This window comes from Varroa jacobsoni, unplaced genomic scaffold, assembly GCF_002532875.2.
Source record: "Varroa jacobsoni isolate VJ856 unplaced genomic scaffold, vjacob_1.0 contig00489, whole genome shotgun sequence".
NCBI classification, from domain to species: domain Eukaryota; kingdom Metazoa; phylum Arthropoda; class Arachnida; order Mesostigmata; family Varroidae; genus Varroa; species Varroa jacobsoni.
Window position 1 is genome coordinate 4,319 of NW_019214473.1, and position 10,843 is coordinate 15,161.

Genomic DNA, 10,843 nt, shown 5'->3' on the forward strand with positions numbered 1-10,843 from the left:
TTTAAATGAATTTTGTATTCATTACGTACTAGCGGACTACACTGACTAACGTATTATCGTCGGTGTTTGTTTTATGTCAAAGTGAATAAGGCTCTGAAAAAAAGTGCCTAAATTATAGCAGCTATTATTTTGTGGATTGCGAAGTTCATATGAAGACTTAAATCCTATCGAGGATTTGAACCCACATCGCTGAATTCAGGTTTCAATGTGCTCCACCACCATCGAACTTGCATCTTTTACCCGCGCGCTCTAGCCACGTAACCATACGGAACTAGCAGACGCTAGCTCAAATGGCCGTTTATAATAGAATAACAGCTCTCACAACCACGTATCAGTGACGAAGTTGTGCGTGTTATTTAGTGTTTGTCCAGCTAAAAAAACATCTGGATCTAGTTTGAATCTTCTGTATTTGCTTTTGTGCAGCGCACCTTAGCTTTTTGAAAATAAGAACATAATACAACATATTAGGGGGAGCGTGCTGTTCGTTACGAGCTTATGATTAAGCCGGTAGTAACGGCTAAAATACGATATATTTTATGCTATGAGTTTTTATTACATTTATTAGGAAATACACAACGATTCTCAACTATACATAGCTATAATTATATCTAATACCATCTGCTATTGTTACGTTTTAGGCAAGGTGATTCTATGCTTTAGCAGCATCTGCTTACCAATAACATCACATGAATGCTATCCGAACTTCGTCCACTATATAAATTATCAAGAAAAATCTACAGGATAACGTATGAGGCGTGTAATGGGTCACTCACGACCGGGCGACTAGCTGTACGTTACTACCAGAAAACGTTACTACTAAAGAAAAGTTGTACTTACTAGATGTTATAAAAATAACTTAGAAACAGAACATACGACACATGCCTATGACGTTTGATATATGAGTAAATTGCAATAGATTGGTACAGGGCGATATCACTTAGAGACCTCGTCATCACAATCGCTTCCATTCCTTCGAGTTTCCATCCAACGTCTTTTATTTCCATCAAAAAGTTTTACCGCAGCTTATTTCGTAGGCTTTCTTGGCTAGCCAACATGTGCTTCGTGGTTTGTATTAGGTGATTCTGCCTTTCCCCGTAGCCGCAACCAAATTACTGGTACTCGCTTTCCGCTTCTACGTTCTTCTTGTTGCTCGTGTACATTACGAATATGATTGCTGATAACCTTCATCTGTTCTACCTTAGCCCCTCATGCTCCAATAGCCTGCTTTCTTCAAGCCGTACTTTAGTCGTCCAGTCCTTTCAAACCTTTTTAGTTTATACGCGGAACGTCATGTCAGCCGTTTACAGGTTGGCACGGATTGCAGCAGCATCATCTTCTCCCGGCTCTCGGTGATCGTCTCTGAATTTGCACACTGTCATCCCCGCGAGATGATGGTAGCTAGCATTTCGATGTTAGCTGAGGCTTTATACTCTTGCATGGTTACAAAACCCGTTATGCGTATCTGGTGACGGGCACTATCAGAAGACTCGAACAGTTGTCCACAAATAAATGAAGAGTGATTCAAGAACGATTGATGACTTGAATCTGGCGAGTTTCGTGATGTGTTTACATTTGTAATCTATTATGCAAAAAGAGAATACGTAGACGAGGCATTGGAGCTGCGGTCATATCATTGATGCCAGCAGTAACAATACAAATAAAGTCACAAACAAACGGAATATGTTTGTTGTTATGCTATTGAGAAACAGTGACGAGCAAGGAATCAGAGACGGTCCGCTGCAATAATCTGCCACAAGAACTGGGAAAATTCTTCGGGCATACCTGTGGCTAAAGGCTGTCCCTTACGGCATTCTTTATTGGCTTCCTAAAGGTAGTGTTTTAGTTAAAGATATGTATATATTCACCTGTTACGGGCAAGTCGAGCTGAATAGTTTTTGAATAAATTGGGCTATAATACTGATTTTTTTTTATACCTGTTGAAAGTGTTCTCGTTTATTTTTTACACACTGTTTCCAGTGCCTTTGCATTTTAGCGTTGGATAGCCATATAACTATAATTCACGTTTCCATATGTAAATTCTCTATCTCTCTCTTCTCGAAGTAAATCAATGGTGAGATATGCTTGGCCATTAGCTGCCTTTTTAAGCATCGGGAATCCCGCATTACACAGACTTACATCGAGGAAATAAGCGGGTCTAAACCGACGTTGGACACCTTTGTGCAATGTAAGAGGTAACTAAGGCATAGCGACGAAGTCAGACCGTGTATTTTCGACTGCCTGCCAACAGTCTCTGAGCCCTATACGGAACTCGAAGTGTTTCTCCTACTAAATCCATTACTCCTGAAGTAAACTCTGATTTTCACTCATCGATTTCTAGAAGTCTGAAGTACTTGTCAGCAAAGTTTCGTCTGCTAGCCGCGCGTAGTTCAAAAGCAACTGAATTTCAAAGCCTGCCGAATTGGCTTATAGCTCACAGTGGGGTTGAGGTATCAAAATGTGGACCTTCTTGTACGTAGTTTCGAAAAGCGCATTTAAAGAAATCAAATATTTTAACATTCTTTTTTGCACGTAGTAGCTCCTAAAGGTCATGTTTATTCAATGTAAACACTATTCATACTATGATACATAAATAACCTACAGTAGTAACCGTACATCAAGCGAGATTGGTCGCTTTAGACTCATTCAAGCATCGCTCCGATACGTTACGTAGAAAAGAATACTAGTGTAACTAGGTTTTGGGGTTCAAAGTTCAATGATAGACAGACAAAGACAAAGGTCCAAAAGTTGTGAAAAAGGCCTAAAATGCTTATCTATATGATTTAATCAGAAAGAGATCTTCATTTCTCTAAAACGGCCCCTAACTTCCTTAGAAAAAATTTGTGTACATCAAAAGTGGGTTTTTGAACCACTTGGATGAATTTTCGAGCTTCGGAAGATAAACGCTATGTAGTGTTGTTTGTTTGGCCCGTTATAAATTCAGACTTATCAGAAGCTGCATGAAACCTGCCAATTGTAAAGCTCGATTTAGGACAAAAAAGTTTTAATCGTGGTGGAATTCATTCCGTGTGGATACATTGCATAATAAATAGCTAAACTTGGCTTAGTTTCCGAACAAGACACATCGGTCTCCGCCACGGTAAATCTGTGGCTTTGTCCTAGAGAGGAGCGCCTTTTTCCAAAGCATACGTACTCTACGAAGCATAGCGTAGTCCCCTTACTACAAATAGTCTATTAAAGTTGACCCAAATTCGAATATTCTATATATATATATATATATATATATATATATATAATAAGAACTAAGCTCTCGTTTTATTTAAACTGACTCTATAACATATCTTATGTCATATTAATTTTTTCATTTTCTATCATTCAAAAGAAAGAGAGGGAGGAGCGGATAGAGTGTTCACCCGTCGACAAGTAGTATGCGTGCTGTGAATACGATTTAGAGAGTTCAACTGTTCGAAAATGCCGAAAGGAGAGGTAAATCAACTAGGGGGATGTCTTTCCGCCTTAGGCACGCAACAATTTGTTCGACGAGGGCTTAACTACGTGCCATTATTTACGAAATAGTCGTTCAGCGCAGAGCATGCCCTTGATTGAGTGAGTGTTTCCTGGGCTATGCAGTCTACGAGGCTTTGCTTCACTCGTATTGTCGTATGACTGGAAAGGCCGCCTAAAGGTGAACTTAGACAGACCATAAAAATGACTCGCAACCTTTTTGAGCCTAGAGTCATCTGCCTGAACGGGTAGTAGTATTAAGCTGCAATCTCGTAACTTTTCTTTTTCTCCCACTTCTGTTTCTTAAGGTGAGCTAGTAGAGTAATGCGGAACGTTTCATCTCGCTCATGGTGTGATCACGTATTTTAGCATTACGAGTCAACTCGTTTATCAATGAATGCAAACTATATCGTTGTTCCTATTGCGTTTGTAAAAAAGAATCACCCTTTGACATTTCATGGACACAAACAAACGCACGAAACATTAACAGCTTTTGCCAGTCTATGGGAGTCACTCTGGTAAACACCGACAACATTAATAGCAATAATAATAATAAATTTCCGCCTTCTATTAAGGCTTGGGTACAACTGAATGCTTGTCAGGTATAGGTTTTCACAGAGCACGATACTTTCTTCTTGCCTTCTATTGCTAGCAATTGCTAGAGCGGAAGGTTTGTCACAACGCAAACGTTTCCGGCGTAGTATTGTTATCTACAGGTACGCTGTTGTATTTCATTATTGGCGCTAATTGTGTCATATATTGGAAATATATACGGGTCTCTATATGCACCTCGTGTGCCTTGTATCATGTAATGCACGTTTCGTATATTTCGTAGATCCATGTACCACCTAGATGTTAATCCAGCCTCAAACACATCTTCCCTATGCACAGAAAGGAGCCGGTTTAGGTTATTTTTCGGTAACATTTAGCGTATACATTACCTCTAATTATCTATATTGCCCTCCAGCCATAGCCTCTGATAAGGTATTGTCTACCAGTAGTTACGGACGTAAATTTTAAAGCATTTATTACAAACGTAACTGCTTATCGCCTAGAATGAACAAATAATCTTACTGACAGTACCCGCTACACAGGCAAGTCGTGTAGACGTGGCGACGTTAGTCGTGAACTAACGTCGCCTGAACGTTCCAGCTACAACTTCTTGTTGAAAACAAAAAACGCACGCGTCAATATTCCATCGTCCTTGGCGTCGCCAGGTTCCTTATTATTTATTTTTAGTTTTTTATTATTTTTGGAAGCTACCCGCCATATTGTCAAAGCTGTATTTGTGCACTGTGTCATACCTTAACATCTCGTCCAAGCGTAGGCTTGTTTCTCTGAGCTGTTCCTGGGTGCAAACGTATTATTTTGAAAAATTCACGATGAACATAACTATGTTTTGTCGGCGTCGTTGCCGGACAGGAGTTGCCCGCATAATGACACAGTGAGCCAGCTAATGAGTGTAATTGATGGGCGAATGGGGTCATCTAAGTTCGCCTGAACTGCGCGACTCTCCGACCCCCCAGTGCAGGCAAACGTGAAACAAGGGCGACAGGCAGAGAGAGTCTGTAGGATCGGCGTTTAGCATTGACAATTACCTTTGTGCCGTCGCAAACAAGTCAACTGTCGTGAAAACAGCGGAAAATATCTCTTTCACAGGTGGCGCCCCGCTCTGCTCCTGACAGCGGTAATACGCAACGCCCCTGTAGGATCCGTTCCCCCCTAAGTAGCAATACCGCTCGTAATATGAAGTACCGTCATTCTATAGAGCATGAAAAAGAGTTACGGGTGAGCTCAAGTACGCCGTCACAACAACTGTTCTGTTGTTGTCAGCAATGATTACGTCTCAATCTGCCAAGCTTTTGACTCTGTGAACGCTAGTTAATCATCGAAATGCTATAGACAATATTTTGACAAAACGAGAATCACTAAATGATTGCTATTAATAAGTAATTAAGAAATTTATGAACCTAGTATCCGATTGAATAACTGAGTTTATATTTACTGTGTCAAGAGAAGCAATGCCACTGGCTATACAACTGAATTTCATAAACATTAACTTTAAATTGGGAACCCTAAGTTCGGTTACTGTATTTCTCCTGTTGGATGGTAGCATTGACTTTAAATGTATCTGGCCTGAGTGGCTGCGTTCCATCGGAGCCAAGCGACCGCAACAGAACAGGATTTTCTGATACATTTAAAAGCGGATTATTCAAATCAGTTATTTGTTCAGCTTGTACTTATAATTTTAATTCTATCATATACTGGCTTATATGTATGAGTACACGCTAGTTGAAGCTGTCGATTTTCTATTTGAATCAACTCTTGAATTTATTCAGTTGCAGAGGGCACAGATTGAGAAGTAACGGGGCTAGACTATTCGTAGCTTCATTATACATGCAGCGGTCCGGTGTTTTTGTCAAAATGCAAATGTTTATTGTCATAAAATAATAGTTTGTGCAGCAGAAAAAAAATTCCACAAAAAAAGCCTATTGTTTCATAGCACGAATAATCAACCAGCAATTATAGCTGATATTTACTATAAGCCTACGTACACTTTAAATCCATTTCCAATTTATTGTAAACAATGGATGGCCATAGTTCAATCAGCCCAGATCGAGAATCATATCAGCCGCCGGAACAATACATCTGTGCACATCGTAACAGAATGAGAGGCCCATCGAAATGGTACTATTCCGTCACTGTGATTTAAGCTATTTTCAACGGTATATTTATCGAAATATCAGTTTTAATTGCCGTCAGGCAGCTTTTCATAGAAGGTGGCCTTTGTTGAGTTTGTTGCCCAGCAATTGCTCTACGAGGATTTCTAACTCTACCAAATACTATGCTACCGCGTTTAAGTACACGCACGACAAATGCAGACGTTATTGGGTGTTCTGCAGGATTATCTATTTTCAATTTGCCTAGTTTTCTGGGGCATATCTCTCTCTCCTTCTCTCTCTCTCTCTCTCTCTCTCTCTCTCTAATTGCAGTTCAGGTTGTTGCAAGATAAGTGGAAACTGTTCCAGCTCACGTTAGCAAGCTCCAGTTGACTATATTATTTTACTTCAGACGTCCAATCGGTTCGGCTCCACTTCAAAGTTTCTGTGTGGCTGTTCGTTATTTATTACTGTTATTAAAGACTATTATAGGCTCGTACTTTTTCAGGCATCTCCGTTGGGAGCTATCGGAAAATACGACGAACTGTTGCAGTTGTAAGCTATAATGGAGTAACAGCTTTTGGTCTTTACTCATCTCTTTATATTGTTTATTGCAAATGTTATTGTCCTCACAATGGCCAATGGCCTTTTATCTCGCTGACTGGTATAGTCGAATACTAATGTAAGCTTTGTCGTAGTACATAAAAATACTATATAGTTTATGTAAAATAAAGACCTTTAACTATTGACTGTTTGTACTAGTGTAAAGCGTAATCGTATGATGATTAACAGCGGAGAGCCATAGGCGTTTGCGTATATAAATGTGCTTTTTCTATATGTCTAATCTATATACTATATATGTCTAAAATTTTTCACAATTCACGGCGTCGATCTGCCTGGGAAGGATACGGGTTATACGAAACTGTTGACAGATTCCTATTCTAGACCAGAAGACGGTTCACGAACGAAATCGAACTTCACCTTTCTGAAAACCTTAATTTATTAATCTATTGTGAAATTTTTGTCAAAATGAACCTTTTTATATGAAGATAAAACCGTATATTCGTTATGGAATCGCTTAGGGTCGCGGGGATTGGGGAATATTTTAGAGTTGTACTTACCTTAAGGGTGGCAAAACTTTCTTCATTTAAATATAATAATAAATATGTTGCGATGCTAGGTGCTAATTTAGAAGTTAAAACGTAGCAACGAATAATTCAATAAATAACAGGGAATCTATTGAAGTATAGTAAACCTACTAATGACACTGAGTCGTCAAATCTTCAAACGTTCTTCTTTATGTCTCACACGTTATAAACAGAACCGTAACCAGTGTTTTCGCTTCCAGCGTAATTGCAATATAAATAACTAACTATCTTCTCTTTGGCCATACGATAGCTAGGACGAGTGACTGATGCCTTAAAGCTTAATTGTTTCAAATTTTACGTTCGGCATTGTCGTCAGGTATTACACAGGACGAGGTGTGTCTACGCCCGGATCCGAAGTATTGTATTTGAATCACCACGCGTTTCTAAAATTAGTGCACAACGTTTTTTTTTTTTACCTCCTAGCCTATCAGAAGCGATTTCATCTATTGAAGTGACACTTGAACCTATAAGGGACAACGAAATTCGTGTTTTGATCTTGTACCTCATTTCTTTTGCCTTATCTGATGTTCTCAATATAGTCCTGCTCGCTTATCCTTCGCTCATCGTTAACCTTCATGTTTTTTGCTCAGATATTGAGAACAATACCGGTCAATTGATATCCTTTTCTTCCATCCAAATAAGAAAAAAATCCTTATCTACGCGTAAAGCAATGGGATCTTTCTTGACCATTCACGAAGTTTCTTTTTTGCTTTCATTCCGTTGGGAATTATTGGCGCCACCCACTATATTGATCAGTCAGCTTACCGGTTCAGGCTTCTTTCATACTAAGCATTAGTTCTAGTCATTTGGCCTGTCCTTGTTCATTTGTACAGGTTCTGCTCTTGAGCCTTCTCATTGTCATTTTAATTATGGACGACGATCGTGTTGGCAAAGGCGGCGATGACGACGGTAACGGCAAAGCTCTTTTCTACTGAGCTAGCTGATTTAACTTTAGTGATTTAACTTTAATCTGCCTCAGTGTCTGTCATTGTCGTTCTGTGCAGCTGATGACGGAGACAGAAGACGGCTTGTGCGGAGCGAGGGTCCGCTTCGTCCACAGCTTTTGAGAGTTGAGTGCTTGTCCAGTGATAAGAACACCAGGAGAATTTCCCTCAACGCTCGCGCCTACAGAACGAACGCTACAGTAGGAAACCGATTTCCCCTTCGACGGCTGATGAAGTTTGCGTTGTCGACATGTTCGAATGTGAGAAGGAAGGAAAAGAAAAGATTATAGTGATAGGGAGAAGAGGACATGAATAAGGAAGAGACAGAGCTCTGCGTTTGATTCCCTGCTCAAATTTGGCCTTTTGGAGTTTGGGCCTACAGAAAGAGACTCACCGAGTAGCGTGGGATGAGCAAAGTCTGACAAGGACTGGCTGGTCTGATGTATAAGCGACGCCGATCAAATGAGTCAGCAAGAATGAATCTTCGTGATAAAAGTTTGCACATTGGAGACAAGGTACAACTAAGCGTTGCGCTTTAATTAGTTAAGAAGGGATAGCTTAATGATATGAAGTGTGTATTTAGTTGATTTTCGTACAATCTAAACACGTAGGCGTTATTTAAAGAGTCGTGCAGAGAAGTTTAACAGAAGGTAAATTTTGCTGGGAATACAAATTATTAGAAAAAAACCTAAACTACTGCTGCGTATAAAACTGGATACGACGTAGCTTGACAGAATCTAATTCGACAAAAATGGTCGAGTGCGATCTGTTACCTTTTTCATATAATTCCTTTGACCAAAAAAGGGGACAAAAGGACGACAAATGCGTTAAGGGGATTTGTATTTCAAAGGACGCTTTCAATGGATTTCAATCCGATTCCTTTATAATATGCGCACACTATACATAAAGGCGGATAAAAACAGGCTTACAGTTTTAGGAAAGTAGCCGTACAATTTCTTATACACGATTCTATATATTTACATATAAACAACTACAAGCCTACGCATCTTAAACAACCTTGCGCTCACTCTTCCAAGCCTATAAATCTATAGTTAAAAGCACCCGTAAACGTGTATGTATTTCTAAACAGAAAATAAGACATAATAGTCGAATGGTTATGGAAGTACTGACATATTTTTATTCCCTTACCTCCTGATACTTGTAAACGTATAGGACTTCACTAAAATAATTTCTTTGGCTCTAAATATTATACATTTTTGTGTTATATACGATATACGATATTTGTATTTTGCATTTATCCATTTTTCTTTACACTCGCCGCTGTGTATTGTACTTGTTGGATCCCTCTTCTCTATTTTTTTTTTTGCCAAAATTCGGTAGCATAAGAGTCTTCCGATTCGTTTGGCGAATACGCCTACTTTTCAACGGTCGACCGAAGTATATCATGCCACCCGAACAGCCTGCGTCGCACCGTTTCCGTCCTTCGTCGTCCAACCCTTTACTATAGCTTGAATGATGGCGCCCACATAGTAAATACTGTAGCCGATCCATTTTGTAGTGGGTCTCCACGGTAATCATTCCGTGCTGTCTCCATCACGTGACCTATGATTGATCTGATTATAGTTGTTCCCAACGCTAGCGGAATGGTGGCAGTTTTCGTCTGGCCAGTTATGAGGTAGCCAGTGATTTTGTGAGATGGCTTATTTGAAGTTGTTGTTTTCGTTGTCGCCGATCGCTGGAGTGCAATGTTAAACTAAATGCTCTGATGGCTCGCCCACAGACTAATGAAGACTGTTTTTGTATAGTTAATACCGCATTAGTATAGTATCGCATAGCATTGTCCTTTGTATTTCAAATACTCTAATTAGCACAACGCATACGACCTACGATAAGAGACTGATCTCGAAAATCATTGTTGACATTAACATAAAGTTCAGTTTTCAGGTTTAAGTTTTTGTTAGAGGAACCCTGCATTGTCCCTTGGGCACAAATAGTGTGTTTGAAAATACTAACTTACCTGTAATAAAGAGTGAAAGATTCATGGACATGTCTAAGTTAGGTTTCTTAGCGTCCCACATCCCTATAAGCCCGTCTGTTGTTTTTGGAATTAAGTCTTCAATATTGGAGTTGCCCGAATCATGCCATCGGTCGAGACTAGTCAATCATACTTTCTGAAGATACCTGTGTTCAAACATAGCGCAAATTAAGAAAAAAGAAGACCTTAATCCAAATGCGGCTGTACAATGCATAAGTAATTAGCTATTTCTTTCCGTATACGAAAACAGTGTTGTATTTACCATATTTCAACCAGCGAGTGAAGCCGTTGTACGCTTATTGGAGCCAATCAGTTATAAACCATGAAGTCACCCAGGAAAATCTGTTAACTCCTAATGACGGCAAGTTTTACTTATGCCCGTTCTCGTTATCTCGAGACATATCAGATGGATATGACCGACATATACACATTAACCTGAGTACACCAAAAGGGAGTGCCTTACCTTATCCAGTTAGGAAAAACCAGTCTTTTTTTTTAACTAAATTTTGTTATGTTGTCACAATATAATCAGCAGCAACTTCGTCGTGACAGTAACACCAAAAAAAACGTCAGGAGCTACTAGATATCCATCTTTCGTTCTATCTACACTAAGCAGCAATTCTATGGTAAATT

The 10,843-nt window shown here is 39.5% G+C and overlaps 1 long non-coding RNA gene across 1 annotated transcript; it reads right to left on the reverse strand.

Annotated features, from left to right (window-relative positions):
• Positions 1 to 9,324: 9,324 nt before the first annotated feature.
• Positions 9,325 to 10,352, reverse strand: LOC111271271 (uncharacterized). Its single transcript, XR_002686775.1, has 2 exons — positions 10,193 to 10,352; positions 9,325 to 9,910 (listed from the first exon to the last, which is right to left on the reverse strand). It is a non-coding gene; the product is annotated as an uncharacterized LOC111271271 (long non-coding RNA).
• Positions 10,353 to 10,843: the final 491 nt, after the last annotated feature.